The sequence below is a fragment of the Lepidochelys kempii genome, chromosome 17, assembly GCF_965140265.1.
Source record: "Lepidochelys kempii isolate rLepKem1 chromosome 17, rLepKem1.hap2, whole genome shotgun sequence".
Classification (NCBI taxonomy): domain Eukaryota; kingdom Metazoa; phylum Chordata; order Testudines; family Cheloniidae; genus Lepidochelys; species Lepidochelys kempii.
The window spans coordinates 22,445,013-22,463,905 of NC_133272.1; positions in this window are offsets into that span (position 1 = coordinate 22,445,013).

Consider the following 18,893-nt stretch of genomic DNA (forward strand, 5'->3'; position numbering starts at 1 on the left):
CTCAGCAACACTTGACAAAAGAGCCGAGGAGTTTGGCAATCCCTTTGGTTCTCCAACCCCCTGCTCCGAACCCTGATAAACACTCGAACAGCTGCCTGCATGTCCCGAGGCTCCTCAGCTGGTCCATCGAGGTGTCCTGACTCACTGGAGTGGCCATTCTCCCCAATTCCACACTGCCAATACGGGCTACATCCACCATGCCCACCTCCCACCTCGTTCTTGGCAAGCCGGGGGCTAGGGAGTTCGAGGGCTGCAGCGGGATCTGATCATTCACAGAGGCGTCGAAATGGCTTATTCCGATCGGTCACAGCATGGCCATCCCCGCAGGGACCACTGTCACAGCCAGCGCACGGATGGGCAGGGCTAGTGGGGAGAGCCGGAGCCAAGGGCCGGACCCAGGAGCAGGGCCAAGGGTCAGACGCTCGGAACCGAAGCAAGGCAGAGGAGCAGGGTCTGTCGTAGCAACCAGCTGGGGATCCACCTAGCTGCACCTGGTGTCCCTGCAGGCTTACGCAGTGTGCCGGGGCCAGGCAGGGCCCCTGGGGGCCCAGCCTGTCAGGGCATCTCTGGGCAGTGCTTCCTGCTGTGCTTAGCCCCCCAGGCTTGTCCAGGGAGCAGGAGCCTCGCAGCCAGTCCTGGATGTGTCCTTAGAGCCGAGGCCTGGAATGGCCTGCAGGAGGGGATCGCAGCTCTGTGGTAACCCTGCTCCCCCACGTCAGTGCCTGTGCAGCTCCAAGCCCGGACTTCGCAGAGGCCACGCGAGCGAGCTGCCAGAGCCCAGGACTCCATCTTCAGCAGCGTGGGCTCGGCAGTGGTGGCTGCCGGGGGCGCACACAGGGCAGGTGACTTGCCCAAAGTCACAGAAGAAGCCTGGAGTGAGGCAGGGACTTAACCCAGGCCTCCCAAGCCAGAGGCTAGTGCTCTAACCACTGGGAAATACTTCCCCTGGGAGGAGTCCTTTGTGCCGGGCCGGCTCCCTTACTGCACAGCTCATGGAGCCCCTGGACTGAGCGGCCGCTTCTCACCGGGTCCTAGTGCCTGAGAGCAGGTCCCAGCTAACGGCAGCCGGGGGCCGGCAGGGAATGAGTTGGGGGCTGTCTCAACCCAGTGCCCACATCACATAACCCACCACCCTAGCTGGCACTGCCTGGCCTCCTTGGCAGAGAGAGTGGAGGGGGCACAAAGTGAGCTCGCCCCCCTCCCGCCCGTGGGCGCCCTCCGGGGTGGGTGGGGTGGGGCAGTGCAGGGAGGTGTGCTCGGCACCCTCAGTCCTGGGGAGCCATGCTCCAGCCCTGGCCCCCACTTGCACTGTGCCAGCAGGTGGCTCAGTCCCAGATGGCTGTGCCAACGTTGCCCTTGCCAGGTGGTTTCCAGCACCGCTGGAACACACGTCCCTGCTTTTTAAACCGCCAGGATGCTGCGAATGTCCCTGGCTCTCCCAAGGCAGCTGCTAGCCGGGCTCTGCCACACGGCTGCAGTGTGGGGCTGACAATCAAGGGAGCTTTGCCGCTGGTGGGGTGGCAATGGCAGTGGGTCGAGTGCTCGGTCTGGCTGCACCGGGGTCAGCTCACAACTGTCCCATGGGGTCAGGAACCAGGGCCCAGAGCCTCACGGGTATTTAGGCACCTGACTCCCATTGATTCCAATGAGAGTTAGGCGCCTAAATAGCTTTGAGGGGCTGGGCCCTGTTGCCTGCTGCTTGGGTGCTGAGTTTGCAACGTCAGCCAGCTGAGGGCTGTACTAGTGTCCCGGGGGACAGGGCTCCGGGGAAGCTGCAGGCAGCTGGCTGGGACGGGAGGCAGGTCAGGCCAGAAGCTGGACTGGGAGGGGGCAGATCCTTGGGAGCAGCCTGCACCAGGGATGCTGTGTGGTCAGGTCCCAGCCCCCCAGCCCGGCTGGGGCTCTGGCCAGGAGCTCTGCACTCCCATGCGGGGCTGGGTTGAACTGGAGGGCCCAGTCCTGGGGGCACCGACAGCACTTGGCCTCCAAGCCTGGGGCCCTCCCAGCACTCTACGACCCCTGGCCTGCAGGGGTGGCTCAATCACTCTGCTGCATGCATGGCTCAGGCAGGATCTCTTCCAAGGCGCCGTCTGAGCAGATCTGGGGTGTGAGGCGAGGGCTGTGCCTCCTGCCTGGCCAGGCCCAATGCCCCTGCGTTACAGGATCTCCTCCGGGGCCCTTGTGCGCTCACCTTCTGTCCACCAAGGTGCTATTCCTCAGGGGCACTCAGTGCCAGGGACCCTCACCCTGTCAGGCCGGCCTGTGTTTCCAGCCCTGTCTCCAATGGCCAGCCAGGCTCCATGGATTTAAAATGGTTGCACTGAGCAGGAGGTTTGCTGCCATCACCTCTGCAGAAACGACAGACGTTTGCAGCTCTCCCATCCCACCCGGGGGAGTCATCAGGTTTCCAGCTCCATGGGCCATGCCACCCAGGCCTCCAGATTGCAGCCGCTGGCCTTCTACGCTCAGACGAACTCCCTGCCCGTGCCCAGTTCGCTGAAGGCTCTCCATCCCTTGGTGTGTGCAGCGGGCTGGGGGGCATGACAGAATTAATGGCTGCACCGGCCCGTAGGAAGGCTGACGAGCACTCTCATTGTGCTCATGGCTTTGAGGATGTTCTTAGTTTTCCTGTAATTTAGGCTGAAATCTGACTGGTGCCCAGTGTTGATCCTTCCCCACGTCTTCCTCTTTTGAGGCCAAAACTAGCTCTAGCTTCATTTTCCATCTGTTTGATCTCCAACCTTGAACGCTGACGTGCCCTGGTGCATAAGGAGACAGTGTTTGAGGACTGTTTCTTGAACACTCTGCACATAAACACGCAGCAAGGTTGTAAAAACGAGGCTTATTTAGCTCTGGCGAGAGGGGAGCTGGAGGGCTCCTGGGTGAGGGTTTAAGGAGGGGCACCATGAGACCGACCAGTCTCTGCCTTGTACTCTGTCCTGTTGAACCAGACCAAGAGGTCACCCACTGCGAAGGGCAGGTGGGTTGATCACAAAGGACATACACACAAGAACTGCTCAGGACATGTGTTTGGTGTAAGGCCATTTTCTGGCAAAAAATAAATACATGTTTAATGCTAAAAAGGCTGAGTGACTCTAGTAATGCCGGCTGCCCACGGGGCGTTGCCAGCCCAGGGGGTCTGCATCTGCAGAGAGCCCAGGAGGCAGATGGATTTTAAGAGAGGCATGATCATCCAACTATCATCTCTCTATGGCACTTATATGGGTCCTATGATCAGAGCATCTGAGCAGCTCACACCATCCTGCGAGGTAGGGCAGGGCTGTTATCTCCATGGGCCAGGCGGGGAGTAAAGGCACAGAGAGACGAAGGGCCAGAGCTTCAAACTTCCGTGAAAATTAGGACCCTAAAACAGTTGAGGATCAGGACCTTTGTAACTTGCCTGAGGTCATGGGGGGAGGGATAGCTCAGTGGTTTGAGCACTGGCCTGCTAAACCCAGGGTTCCAAGTTCAATCCTTGAGGGGGGCCATTGAGGAATCTGGGGCAAAAATTGGGGATTGGTCCTGCTTTGAGCAGGGGGTTGGACAAGATGACCTCCTGAGGTCCCTTCCAACCTTAATATTCCATGCAGGGGGAGTCTATAGCAGAGCAGTGAATTGTCCCCAGGTCTCCAGAGTCCTAGAATAGCACCTAGTAATCATTATAATACTTGGTACTGCAAATGCCACATTGGGCTAATCAGCTCTCCTGCTCCTGGACTAGTCTTTACCCCACACGCTCAGTCAGCCAGCTGCATTACCAGGGCCTTTTGCCCCATCAGACACAACACCCGGCAGAGGCAGGAGACGGAAAATGGTTGGATCGATCCACTCTGCCCCATCCCAGCACCCCGACTGTGCTGGCCTGTAAAACAGAATTAGCACTTGAAGGAAAGAACATGGCGAGAGCAGTTTCTGAGATGCCTGGTGTCCTCGGTGTGACATGCCACCAACGTGCCCCCTGGCACACGCATTAGAGTCCAGGGTGACTGTGACAAATTAGAGAACTGGTCTGAAATCCACAAGATGAAATTCAATCAAGTGCAAAGTACTATAGTGGGAAGGATGCATAGAATGGAACATATAGTAAGAAGATATATATATACATACAGAGAAGGTGGAAGTTGCCATACAAACTGTAAGAGGCTAATTAGTTAAGATGAGCTATTATCAGCAGGATCTATGCATCTAATGAAATGAGCTGTAGCCCACGAAAGCTTATGCTCTAATAAATTTGTTCATCGCTAAGGTGCCACAAGTCCTCCTGTTCTTTTTGCGGATACGGACTAACACGGCTGCTACTCTGAAACCTTTCTAACTCTCAGGGTGGTGAAGCTCTGGGACAGGCTTCCAAGGGAGGTTGTGGAATCCCCGTCACTGGATGTTGGACAAACACCTGTCAGGGCTGCTCTAGGTTCACTTGGTCCTGCCTCAGCGCAGGGGCTGGACTGGCTGACGTCTCGAGGTCCCTTCCAGCCCAACCTTTCCATGATCCTATGTGTGGCCGCTCTGGAAAGGCCACAGGAACATGTCCTTTCCCCCTGCAAGCTGTGAGGGGACCATCCAGTAATGCTCATGAGGGTGATGACGATCATCTCAGGCCACCAAGTCCCGGAGTGCACAGGGCCCAGTGCTTCGCTCCCTCTCTCTCCTTCCCTGGAGGCTGTGAGCGCTTCCTCCTGGATTTGGAGCCCTGCGGCTGGTGTGGGCAGCACTGCACAGAGGCCCCATTCTCTTCCATTTGGACTGGAAAAGACACAACTCACAGCCAAAGCTCCTGCCGGGCTGTTTCCTGGCCAAGCTGCACAATCAGCCTTTCAGGAGGTGCAGCTGGAAATGCAAGGCAGACAACCAGCAGGGGAAAATACCACATTCTCCAAGGAGAGAAAACCCCGAGGAGCCAGCCAGGGCCCGTGTGGCTGGAGAAGCACAGCCAGCAGCACACGCGTGGGGAGTTTTTAGGTTAAAGTTCAGGCTTTGCTCCGGGTTTGATTCCTTTTCCCTAGGAGCAAAACTTTCCATCTCGTTTTGTTAAATGTGCAGCATTTCCTAAGCTATATTCTCAGGGCCTGAGTTCTGGGGGGCCCCCAGGCACACACAGATGTGGACAGGGGAATGGCTCATGTTGACCTTCCTCTAAGATCCAGCTCTCACAGCTGCTAGAATTACCAAAACCACACACCCACAAAAGGAGACCTCTTAACACAAACTCTCAGCAGCATTATACAGAGCCACTGAATCTGAGCCCTGGGGCCTCTGCAGGTTGTGTCCAGTGCAGGGAGCCGGAGATCAGTCCTGTCCACCCAGACATGAGCCATGACCTCAACCCGGACCTGAAAGAAACATCTGCATGCTCTTCTCTGCCGGGGAGGTGGGAATTCATTCCTTGGCTTTGTCACATTGTTCCTTTTAAGATACTATGGGGATGGGCACCGTGGGGGTGGGGGTGGAATCCCTCTCCATAGTGAGTCACTCCTGGGCTTCCTATGTGCTGCTCCAACAAAGGGCCAACATCTGTAACTTGGTGGGACCCATCCCTCTCTTTAGATGGAGGACAGAAATTCCATCTCTGGTGCACTTGCTGACTAGAGCGTGGCGAGTAGAGTATGTACAGGTGATAGGATCTATAAACCCAACACTGGTTAACCATGGGTTAACTGGAGTGTGGGCCTAATGAGGACAGTGGGTGGCACCTGGAGGGTGAAAGGCATAATTGGTGATTGTGACACAGAGACCTCTTGGCAAAGGGTCCCCTGTTCTTCGCAAACAACTCTCACCTCAGACCTCTCACTGCCCCAAATATGTCTTTCGGGGTATTTATCCATAAGGGGCATCATGTAAGGTATCTACAGACAGGGTAAAACTTATCAAGACTCATAATCATTGTTGAGTTGTGTGTACAGGTAACCTATTAAGGCATAATGTAACTATAGTGACGGTCTGCTTTGTGGTCTTAGAGTAAAAGTCAGTCACTAGGGGAGAAGATGTCTCAGTGATGGCCCATTCCAGCAGGAGGGAGTTGTCACCCCTCCTGGGTTAGCAGGTGACGTAATGCAAGGCTCAGTTGTCCAGCCTTTGCTCCATCCCAAGACTATCCTTGGAAATCCATCAGAGAGAACTGCAAACAAAGGAAATCACTTGGAGGTAAAAAATGAACCATAGAATAGACAGGCAGGGAATCCCACGTTCTATGAACAGAGACAAAAGATTATTTCAATATACCACCGAGTGGGGAGAGGCCCTCTGTGGCCAGTCACTGAGAAAACATCTTGGGGAGCAGGGATGTTTTGCATGAAAGTTTGGATCCTGGTTCCTGTGAAGCCAGCCAGCTCTGCACCAGACTGAACTTGGTGGGTGCGGTGTGGGGCAGGACCTGCTTTGTAGATAGGAAAGATAACTATTAATGAGTAGGCCCTAGTTCATGTTTTCTGGTTTTGTTTTGTGTTGTGTTGTAACCATTGTTTTCACCTTCTCTCTTATTCCTACTGGAATTTCTGTTCCTTCTTAAATTAAGCTTCTTTCGTTCCCTTCCAAGTGCTGTGGGTATTACAGGAGTGACGGTTTGGGTAAAATGGGGTACACTGCTCCTGAGAGACAGTAGAGGTGGGATTTCTGTGAGCAGCCAGTGTCAGGAGCTGGATAGCACAGGGGAACTCAGGGGCTGGGGTGCATCTATTGTTAACCTGCAAGGCAAAGCCCTGGCTGGCACAGCCCCGAGGAGAGGGTTTGAGTGGCTGAAAGGCTGCTGGTGGTAGCAAGCTGACACCCAGCCCCCACAGGCAAGACTCCCTCTCGCTAGAAGCCGGGGGTAACAAAGTGACTCGCAGGCCTGGGCACCCCAAGAACAGTGATCAAACCCAGCAGGGGAGGAGCTGGGTCTTCACAGAGGAAGGAGCGCAGGGCAGTGGGAGAAGGTCAAGGAGGGGGCCCAGGAGGGAGGGAGCTGGACGTTTCCTCTCTTGGGCTAAAAGCTGAAACGAGCCTGGGAGGCCTGAAGCCAGAACTGGAAGGGTCTGAGCTGGGAGGGAGGCTGGGTAAATGAAGCCGGGGCCAGAGGTGGGTTATCCTGAGCCAGGAGGGGGCTGGAAGCAGTGGAGCCCAAGAGGTGGAGATGGTAAAGCCGAAGGGGTACTTGAACTGAAGGCTGGGGAACAATGGAGAGGAGCTTCAGGGAGGGACCGGCTTCTGCAGCAGCCCTACGGACGGGAGGTGCTGTGGGGAAGCCCTGGAGAGCAGCACTGTGAAATAAGAGCAAGGAAGAAGTTTGCAGCCATGAGTTGAGCCCCCTCAGGAAGCCTGCGGGAGAAGGACGAGCACCTGGGAAACTGAGGGTGACAGGGACAGCCCCTAGTGGCAGGGGAACCCTGCGTATGGACAGTCAAAAGGGGAAGGCAGAGATGCTGGCGGCTGCTTCCTGTGAGCCACAATCAGCACTGCTGGGACCCTGCACCCTGAACCCCCTGCCCCAGCCCGGAGCCCCCTCCTGCACCCCAAACCCTTTATCCCCAATCCTACCCCAGAGCCTGCATGCCCAGCCAGAGCCCTCACCCCCTCCCGCACCCCAGCCCAGTGCCCCAGCCTGGTGAAAGTGAGTGAGGGTGGGGGAGAGCGAGCGACATATGGGGTGGGGGAGATGGAGCGATCAGGGGGCGGGGCCTCAGAGAAGGGCAGGGCAGGGAAGGGGCAGGACCTCAGGGAAGGGGCGGGCCAGGAGTGTTCGGTTTTGTGCGATTAGAAAATTGGCAATCCTAGCGGACCGGTGGGTGCTCTCTGCTCAGGGTCCCTATCCGGTTCTCTTCCCTTGGACCCATAACCTCATACCCATCCTGGTTCTTTCATTTGTTGCCCTCCGTACCTTGCTCTGTGGCTCTCCCTCATGTCAGGGGGCTGTCCGGGCCCTTCCTCTGATGGGCTCACCCCCACCGTTCCCAGCATTCACACAGGCACATGGAAAGTCACAGGAGCAGCAGCAGCGAAAATAGATTGTGTGGGCCAGGTCCTCAAAGGGACGTGGGCACCTAGCTCCAACTGGGCCTGGGTCCGTCCAGGGCCCAAGCCAGCTCCCAGCAGAGGCCCCCGCACTGGCAGCCCCTCTCCGGCTGAGGTGGCCTGCAGGACTCCCTGGGGCTGCCAGTGCAGTGGGATGCGGCTCTGCAGGGGCACAAGTGGCAGGGTCAAGCCCAGGGGGAAACGTGCCCGCCGGCTTCGCAGCGAATGGGGTTGGGCCCGACGGGCTCCGGGAACGTCCCCGTGGGCCCATCCCCTAGCAGGAGACAGCTGCACGCCCCTCTAACCGGAGCTCGTTCACACCTTGTGCTGCTGGCCCGGCCCCCCCGCTCCCTGCCCTCCCTGGCTGCGGACAGTGGCCGTGTGCTGGCCACACTGGAATGGCATCCAAACGCAGCCCTTCTGGGCGTGAGCGCCCAGCCGGATGACACACCGTGCAGCCAGGCCAGCAGAGGAAATGCCAGTGAGCTTAACCTCGGCTGCTGGAGTAAAAATAGCCGCAGCTCCAGTTTATAATTAGCGTGGCTGTTAATTCCCCCTCTCACTGCGGCTTGTGCTAATTGTGCTGCCCTCTCAGTACCTGGCTTGTGGCCTTTCCGTTCGCTCTGCCCGCTGTCCTGGGGTTGAGGATGGGTCAGCGGAGCGCCCCCTCCCCTCTCGCCCCTGCCCGCCCCTCGAATCTCAGCAGGTTCTCGCAGCTCTCCCCACGCCCGCTTCAGCCTTCTCCATGGCATCAGGCCAGCTTCCCTTGCACTGAGTCTGCCCGGTGCTGGCTCCCAGCCCCCAGCTCAGACGGATGCTGAGCCACGTCTCAGTCTGAGGCAGATGCCCTCCTTGGCCTGGAGCCCCACTGAAATCCATGGGGCTGTGGAGCCCGCCATGGTCCTGCTGCCCTAGGTACATCTGCAAAGCAATGGGTGGACCTGGGTAGCCTGCTCAGTGCAAAGTCACTCTGTCTAGCCCCTCCCCTGCAGTGTGTGTGTACACATCGGGGGATGGGCTGAGTGGACAGACCCCCAAATACACAAATACGTCCTCATCCCTAATGCTCTCAGCAAAGACATTTGCAGACAGGAACAATCTATGGCAGGCACCTGCATCAGTGAGACCCCTACAAAGGATGCTTAATGGGCAGAAGAATAGAGGGTGTGGCTGGTTTCTGGACACAGGGCCTGGCAAGGGCTCAAAACCTTCCCTGGCACAGCTGGCTGGGTGGGTGAGCTGGGTGCCTGATGTCCCGGTTCGACTGGCTGGCTGGGTGAGCTGGGTGCCCGGTGTCCTGGTGTGGCAGGCTGGCCGGGGGGGGGGGGGGGGAGGCAGAAGCAGTCACGGCAGGAATGGCGGTGCTATCCCTGGCATGAGTCACTGAGAGGAAAACAGATGGAAATGGGATATATGGGTCCCTTGGCACAAACCACATCCCTTGCTCCTGCCTCAGCTAAGGAGCCAGAGTTAAACTAGCAGGGAATTGCCCCGAGTGCCAACCGCCCCCTCCTTCCACATGGCCCAAGGGACCCTGCTGTGCCCAGGGCATAGCTCCTTTGTGCAGACAGTAGCTGGATCCAGGACAGACCGCTCGGGAATGATACCACCAGGTGCTTGTGGGAGGGGATCTCAGCATGAAAAGCAAGAGGCTGTTCAGGAAGGCCAGGCAGAGCAGAAAAGGTGGAGGGGTTGCATTGTATGTAAGGGAGCAGTATGACTGCTCACAGCTTCGGTATGAAATTGCAGAAAAACCTAAGTGTCTCTGGTTCAAGTTTACAAGTGTGAGCAACAAGAGTGATCTTATGGTAGGAGTCTGCTATAGACCACCGGACCAGGGGGATGAGGTGGACGAGGCTTTCTTCAGGCAACTAACAGAAGTTACTAGATCACAGGCCCTGGTTCTCATGGGGGACATCAGTCACCCCGATATGTGCTGGGAGAGCAATACAGCGGTGCACAGACAATCCAGGAAGTTTTTGGAAAGTGTAGGGGACAATTTCCTGGTGCAAGTGCTGGAGGAACCAACTAGGGGCAGAGCTCTTCTTGACCTGCTGCTCACAAACCGGGAAGAATTAGTAGGGGAAGCAAAAGTGGATGGGAATCTGGGAGGCAGTGACTATGAGATGGTCGAGTGCAGGATCCTGACACAGGGAAGAAAGGAGAGCAGCAGAATACGGACCCTGGACTTCAGATAAGCAGACTTTGACAACCTCAGGGAACTGATGGGCAGGATCCCCTGGGAGAACAACATGAGGGGGAAAGGAGTCCAGGAGAGCTGGCTGTATTTTAAAGAATCCTTATTGAGGCTACAGGGACAAACCATCCCGATGTGTAGAAAGAATAGTAAATATGGCAGGTGACCAGCTCGGCTTCACAGTGAAATCCTTGCTGATCTTAAACACAAAAAAGACCTTACAAGAAGTGGAAGATTGGACAAATAACCAGGGAAGAGTATAAAAATATTGCTCGAGCATGCAGGAGTGAAATCAGGAAGGCCAAATCACACCTGGAGTTGCAGCTAGCAAGAGATGTTAAGAGTAACAAGAAGGGTTTCTTCAGATATGTTAGCAAGAAGAAGAAAGTCAAGGTAAGTGTGGGCCCCTTACTGAATGGGGGAGGCAACCTAGTGACAGAGGATGTGGAAAAAGCTAATGTACTCAATGCTTTTTTTGCCTCTGTCTTCACGAAGAAGGTCAGCTCCCAGACTGCTGCACTGGGCAGCACAGCATGGGGAGGAGGTGACCAGCCCTCTGTGGAGAAAGAAGTGGTTCAGGACTACTTAAAAAAGCTGGACGTGCACAAGTCCATGGGGCCGGATGCGTTGCATCCGAGAGTGCTAAAGGAGTTGGCGGATGTAATTGCAGAGCCATTGGCCATTATCTTTAAAAACTCATGGCAATCGGGGGAGGTCCCAGATGACTGGAAAAAATCTAATATAGTGCCCATCTTTAAAAAAGGGAAGGAGGAGGATCTGGGGAACTACAGGCGAGTCAGCCTCACCTCAGTCCCTGGAAAAATCATGGAGCAGGTCCTCAAGGAATCAATTCTGAAGCACTTAGAGGAGAGGAAAGTGATCTGGAACAGTCAGCATGGATTCACCAAGGGCAAGTCATGCCTAACTAATCTAATTGCCTTCTATGATGAGATAACTGGCTCTGTGGATGAAGGGAAAGCAGTGGACGTGTTGTTCCTTGACTTTAGCAAAGCTTTTGACACGGTCTCCCACAGTATTCTTGCCAGCAAGTTAAAGAAGTATGGGCTGGATGAATGGACTATCAGGTGGGTAGAAAGCTGGCTAGATCGTCGGGCTCAACAGGTAGTGATCAATGGTTCCATGTCTAGTTGGCAGCCGGTATCAAGTGGAGTGCCCCAAGGGTCGGTCCTGGGGCCGGTTTGTTCAATATCTTCATTAATGATCTGGAGGATGGCGTGGACTGCACCCTCAGCAAGTTTGCAGATGACACTAAACTGGGAGGAGAGGTAGATACACTGGAGGGCAGGGATAGTATACAGAGGGACCTAGACAAATTAGAGGATTGGGCCAAAAGAAATCTGATGAGGTTCAACAAAGACAACTGCAGGGTTCTGCACTTAGGACGGAAGAATCCCATGCACTGCTACAGACTAGGGACCGAATGGCTCGGCAGCAGTTCTGCAGAAAAGGACCTGGGGATTACAGTGGACAAGAAGCTGGATATGAGTCAACAGTGTGCCCTTGTTGCCAAGAAGGCCAATGGCATTTTGGGCCTTATAAGTAGGGGCATTGCCAGCAGATCGAGGGACATGATCGTTATTCTGGTGATATTCTTGAGGATGGGAAAATTCTCTTCATGGATCAATTTTAATTGGTTCCTTCGCCTTCCTCAGGGCTTTGCTAGGGGGTCGGGGGCGGAAGGGGTCTGCCCCCTTGCCTGGGCATGACTGCACCAGCCTGGAGCTGTAACGGGCTGACCTTTCTGGAAGGTGGAATGGAGGTGCCAGCCCAACTTCCCCCATACTGTGAGATGTCAGAGGCTGGGGCCTCCGATGATCCCATGATCACTGCCGGCTGAGATGGCCCCTGGGGGCTGTAGTGACTGGGCAGCAGGAGCCTCTGTCTCTCTCCATAGAAACCTTAACCGTCCCAGAGCCAAACACAGGCCTCTACCCTCTGAAAGTGGGCGCCAAAGCCTCGAGATGAGACACGGAGCCTACAGGCTAGGACACAGCATGAGAACGGCCATAGTGGATCAGACCAATGGTCCATCTAGCCCAGTATCCTGTCTCTGACAGTGGCCAATGCCAGATGCTTAGAGAGAACAAACAGAACAAGTCATTTCAGGTGATCCATCCCTATCATCCAGTCCCAGCTTCTGGTAGTTGGAGGTTTAGGGACACCTGGAGTTGCATCTCTGATCATCTTGGCCAATAGCCATTGATGAACCTGTCCACCAGGAACTTATCTAATGCTTTTTTGAACCCAGTTATACTTTTGGCCTTCACAGCATCCCCTGGCAAGGAGTTCCACAGGTTGACTGTGAGTTGTGTGAAGCAATACTTCCTTTTGTTTGCTTTAAACCTGCTGCCTGTTAATTGCCTTGGGTGATCCCTGGTTTTTGTGTGATGTGAAGGGGTAAATAACACTTCCCTGTTCACTTTCTCTGCACCAGCCATGATTGTATAGACCTCTGTCATCTCCCCCGTAGTTGTCCCTTTCCCAAACTGAACAGTCCCAGTCTTTTCAATCTCTCCTCATCGGCAACCTGTTTCATGCCCCTCATCATTTCTGTTGCTCTTCTCTGTAGTTTTTTCAGTTCTGGTATATTATTTTGAGATGGGACAACCAGAACAGCATGTAGTATTCAAGGAATGGATGTACCATGAATCTATATCGTGACATTATTATAATTTCCGTCTTATTATCTATCCCTTTCCGAATGATTCCCAACATTCTGTTGGCTTTTTTGGCTGCCGCTGCACATTGAGTGGGTGTTTTCAGAGAACTAGCCACACTGACTCCAGGATCTCTTTCTTGAGTGGGAACAGTTAATTTAGACCCTATATCTATAGACTACAAAACTGACCATTGCTCCCCACCCTTTTCCTCCTGTCTGTTAACCAGTTACTGAGCCAGGAGAGGATCTTCCCTCTTAGCCCAGGACAGCTCACGTGGCGTAAGGGCCTCTGGAGTGATGCGGACATTGTGAGCATGTTGGCTCCGACAGAGAGCTCCCCCGGCCTTGCAGAGTCATTTCCAACCCTCTGCAGTCTGCTCAGGTCCTTCCGATCTCCCCGCCATCCTTGTCTAGTACAGCTTCCTCTCACGCTGCTCTGGGCTGACAGCCACTTCACACCCTCCAGCATCAGGCTGGGGGGGTTTCAAACCCTTGCCCTTCCCCATCTGCGTCTCCTCCTGTTCCCAAGTCTCCTGCGCAGGTGTGTGGGCTCTGTTGACGGGAAGAAAGGAAATGAGGCGCAAAGGGATTGCCAGGCACCACAGTCTCCCAGCCTCCAGAGTTGCAGCTTTAATCTGGCTCCTTCGGCCGGGACGCTTCCTGGGCAGGATTTCTGCACAGTGTCTATGATTTCTTCATTCCAGCTGTTGAGATTGGATTCCCAGCCCGGGGACGCTTCCAGAGCCATAAATCGGCTTTGTTTCGCTACCTGGTGTGCTTGTTTTCTCTGCAAGGCTTCCAGATCTGCTTGAGAGAGCTACTTCTGTGTGAGCGTCTGCCTTCCTAGCTCCGCGCCCACTCCCCTCCCACACCGAAGCTGAACTGCAGGCGTGAGCAGCCCAGGGGCGCAGGCTGTCATTCCAGAGTCCAGTGGTGCTGCCAGTCAGCACTTCATGGTCACGTTCAGGCCTGTGGGCAGCAGGCAGGCAGTGAACCATGCCCCCTTAGAAAGGCTGCAGGATGGAGGTTTCCTTAGGGCTGGACCACTGATGCCAGGAGAGGTGGCAGAGACTGGCTTGCAGTGTGTAGAAGAGACAGAACAGCTGATGTCCATGGCTGACGCCGGAGCTCACCACATGATGATGCTGTGGCAGTGACTCCAGGTCAGCTGCCAGACTCAGGCCTATGACTTGCCCATGGAGACTTGACCCTGTTCCATCAAAGGGGTCAAGCATGACTGGGCTGGTGCTGTGGGTAGCAAGGGGGTTGGTGGGGTGGCACTCATGGCATAAGACAGCCCTGATGTCCTAGTACAAGGGAGGCTTGGGAAGGAAAGGCACGGGTGGGCACCCAGCCATTAGGTTTGAACTCTGTGAATGTCTAATGGCCAGAGGACTATGCACAGTGCTGGCTTTGTGTGGGTCACGCCGCTCTCCAGAGGGAGCTGTAGCTTCCACCGCAAATCTCTCCTCCCGTACCCTACAGGCCTGCTATAGACCAGGGTGGCAGAGGCCTCTGCTGGTACCTTCCTCTCTATGCCTACACCTTCTCGCAGCCCTGCTCACAAACATCCCACTGCAGGATTACAGGACAGGGAGCCGAATGGGCAATGTTTTGGCCACGGCAGCCTCCCGCACAGACACCCGCCCCTGCTATGCCACTCAGAGCAGGCAGTCGTGGCTCCAGCACCAACCGGAGGGGAGCTGGTCTCCATCCCAGGGGAGAAGGCAAGCACTGGGCACAACCATAGGATGGGTAATTATACTGTGCCCAGCCAGGGATCTCCAAGTGCTGTAGACACGTGGGCGTGTTGCCTTGCAACACGACCGGCAGGCAGGGGAGTATTGGTTACCTCATTGATCCCCATCACACCCTCCCCCATAGAAAAAGAAGGAGCAAGGACTTGGCCAAGGGCACACAGCCTCTCTGTGTCAGAGCTGGGGGGTGTAGACCTATGCACTAATCAGGACAGGAGACATTAACTAACCAGTACCCTGTGCTGCCTCTCTCCCATCCCCACCATGACTGTCAGACCGCAGCTTGAGCGCTATGCCGTGGCAGAGCAGGCTCGGCTGGTGCTGCGGGACACTCCCGCGAGGGCTGGGCATTTCTGGCCTAGGGAGGACTGTTGTCTCCCAGCTCTGGGGAGCTGGCTGAACACTGGCTGCTCCTGCCCCGCTCCCGAGCGAGCATGCCCACGAGGCGCCTGGGGTCACTGTTAGTTTCATTTGGGCCCACGAGAAGGCAACAGGGACTCTGCCAGACCCCTGATGTGGGCGCAGGGCGGAGGCCCCTGGAGGAAGCTCCTGCGTTGTGGCCAGCAGGTGGTGGCGTCTGGTTGTCTAGCGCCAGTTTGAATGAGCCCCTAGAAAATTACCCCTTGGAGTGTGACGAGAGGGTAGAGGGGAGACGTGGCGGCAGCCCGGCATCCCCCTGGGCACCAGGGGCGTGGGTGTGTGAAGCAGGGCCAGGCAGAGGTGTCAGCCATCCTCCCGTGGGGGGGGAGGAGGTGATTGACAGCGGAGCCTCCGTGCTAAAAAGAGCCCCTTGACTTTGAAAATCCACATATTGCTCTTGGCTGGGCCCTGGCACATCCTGCCAAGAGCAACAGTTTTACATATTAAAGCAAAATTAAATTAAAAGACTGATTTTTTAGTTTCTCCCTCCCTCCTCTGGGCTGTTAACTCTTCACTGCCCAGGCCAGAGCGCCCTGTGCCCCGTCAGCACCAGGCTGGGTTTGAGCTTCCTGCAAGGAGAGAGTCGCTGCCGTGGCACCAGTCCTGCGGGGCGGCCGGTAGGGAGAGCTCCTGGCTATGCCAGCTCTGGCCTCTCCCAGCAGGGGGCACTGTGGGGAGCAGGGCAGGTGCAGCGGCTGTGGGGGGAAGTCCCAGCTACCCCGTCCCAGCCCTGCCTGGGGGGAGCTGTCAAGGTGGCTCAGCTTGTGGCTTTGCATCGGGTGAGGTTCTGTGTTGTCAGGCCCACGCGGCTGTTGCTGCGGCTGTGCCCAGGCACGGGGGGGGATGGGGCGTGTCCCGCGGTGCGGCAGGAGATGCTGCCCTGTTCACGTTGCCCCACTTTTGCAAGGCTCTTGGGGTTTTTTTCCTGCTGAATTTTCCCTTTGTGGAGCTGGGCTGTATAAACAAGCAGGAGGTTCCAACGTCAATGAAACAGGAGCCGCAGCTCAGCCGGGACAAAAGCATCTTTCAGAGCAGCCCCCCCCCTGCCCCGGCTGACAGGAGCTGGGGGCGTGCGAAAGGGATTGGAGTGTGCTGGGGGGTTCTCAGGTGACGCCCTTCACTTCCCTTCCTCCCTGCACGTCCCCCCCCCCGGCTTGACCACAGCTCCAAGCTTCTGTCACAGACTGGCGGGGGAAATGAGAGTGGGGGGTGTATGCAGCCACACCGGCGGGATCTGGGTTACTGCCCAGCAGCTCACTGCAAACTGCCTCTGTGGGGGCATCTGCTCCCCGGCCAGACTGACCAAAGGCACAAGGGTGTCCCCCATGCCCCAGGCGGGAGCCTCATGCCCACTGCTCACCCACGGGCTGCTTCAACGACCCTGACTCATGGTGAACTGTGGGCGAGGGGGGCTAGGTCCCCCTGGGGCCCTGTCCCCATGCAGGGGCCGTGGGCCTCGATACCCCGAAGGCCTCTACCCTGATGTGTCCAGGACTCATATGACACAGCTGCACCCCTCTGCTCTCTACAGCCCCGAAGATCCCCCAGCAATAGCTCCACACTGCCCAGTGCACCGTGCCCTTCCCACAAACTCGAGCCCAGCGGCTTCAGGACCAGCATATGCCAGTCAGTGCCAGGCAGGCCAGGCACCGCTCGTATGCAGTGCCAGGCATTTCCATAGCACTCTTCAGCCATGCATGGCGACGCCCCTGGCCCAGGTGGGTGAGTCTCAATCACCGTGGTGCAGCTGGGGAAACCGAGGCACGGTCCCAGAGCAAGAGCAGCCAATGTTTACGAAAGAGACCTGATGGTGCTGCTGTCTTTGGGCCCAGCGTGCAAGTCCTCCCTGAACAGCCCGGGGTTAATGACACCCCCAGCTCTGACATCGCGCTTGCCAGACGCAGATCTCACCGCGCGAGGCAGGGAAGGGTGGGGGAGGCAGAGGAAAGTGCTTGTCTGGTTTTGCCAACCTCAGACATTCCCAGGCTCTGAGTCAGGCCTCACCAAATCATGAGATTGGTTTAAAAACCAGGAGACTTTTTAAAAGATAATCAGTACCAAGGCTGTGCCTGTGCCTTCTGCTTTTGGAGCCGTCAGGGTGTCCCTGGGCCATGTTTTTTCAGCATCCTCAGGGTGCCCTAGAGCCAAGTTTTCATGCTTTATCCCTCCACCACTCTGGCTAGCAACTGACCTTTCAAAAATAACCCAAAGCTGCGATTCTGCCCAGATCCCCTGACTCCAGGAGCTGGGACTTTGAGTTAAACCCCAGACACCAGGAGACGGGCAATGAAATCTCGAGAGTCAGCCAGGCCGCTTTCCCTGCTGCATCACACCAGGGCAGAACGCTCGGCAGATTGTTTGGAAAACCAAGAACATTCCCAGAGCCAAGCACTCGGTTAAAGCAAAGCTGTAGCTGGAGGCTAAACAGGAAAAGTCGGGAAGTTCCCTCCCCATCAGGGCCTCATATCACAGCAGAGCCTGTCCCATGTGAGCCCTGGGGCTCCAGCCACACGAGTCATTCCCTTCTCCCGTCTGCCAGGGGAGAAATAAACCTCCTGCCCCAGCCTCTGCTGGAATCGTGGGATGCAGGCTGGGAGGATTCCCCCATGGCAGGAGGTGTCACTCGCCTAGCCAGGCTGCAGCCTGTTCCAGCTTTTGCCTTTGTTGGGGTGTCTCTGGTGCTGCCTCCCCCCGGGATGTGTGGCCTCTGCATTGTCAGGCTTTGTGGAGAATCCCCAGGCCAGAGCCCCAGTGGGGGGCATTGGCTGTGGTCAGACCCAGGTCCGCTTTCCTTTACGGAGGGAGGAGGGTTTGGCTGGCTCTCCCCGCTGGGCAGGAGCCAGAGCTGGACCGAGACCTGCCCCGCTGGCAGGCTGGGCAGGCCGTTCCTGAAGGCTGTGCTGCGGCTGGGGTGTTCGGGGGTGCTGGGGAGCAGGGCTGGGTGGAGGGATCTCTCTCCAGAGCCCAGCCCCACTCGCGCGCAGGCTCCGGTTTCCATGGTTGCCAGAGACCCTGCGATCAGTAGCACAGATCAGAGGGATTAGCCCCTGGGGTCAGGCCCTATTGTTTGCTGCCAAAGAGGGGCATGGAAAATGCGTCCTGTCTCCCCCTTCCACAAGTGCTGCTGGCCCAGGGGATAATCTGGCCAAAGCGGACCCCCGTTGCCTCAGGCACTCCCCCCGGGAACAAGCACTGGGACAGGCGGGGGACACGTCCCATGGCAAACTTCCCAGGGGCAGCGCAGGTTTTTAGGCCCTGCTGGACCAGAGATCGCAGCAGGGTTGGGGGCTGGGTTTAGGCTTCAGGGGGGACATGTCGCCCCGGGGACCCAGGTAATGGGGCTGGGATGTCTCTCCCAGGGCTGGGGGGACAGGCAGCAGGTCTGAGCGTCTTGTGCCATTCTCACCATCCAGCACCTGGAATGCAGCATGGCCTGTATTGCCAGCCCCAAATGTTCAAAAATCATGCATCGGGTTCACCAAAAACCATGAGATTCTGCACAAAGAATAGCTGTGGGGTTCTTTTAATTTGCCTTTGGCCTTTTGAGCCTTTAGGGTGCACTGGGGTCACATCTTGAAGTTTTCTCCACAGCCACTTGCTTTTTCTTTAAGAATGAAGGCTGAAATCATCCCAGATCCACCTGACTCCAGGAGCTGGGGCTTTAAGGAAAACAACCACGAGCCTGAGACTCATGACAAACTCATGTGAGTTAGCAACACTGCATGGATCACGCATCATTTGGGCCTCATGAGCCACCCAAAGCCATGGTGGAGGGGTGGCTGGGCCAAATTGGAGCGAGTGGCATTGCGAGCTGGCGCATGGGGTTCATAGTGCCGCTCAAACTTGGCCCAGC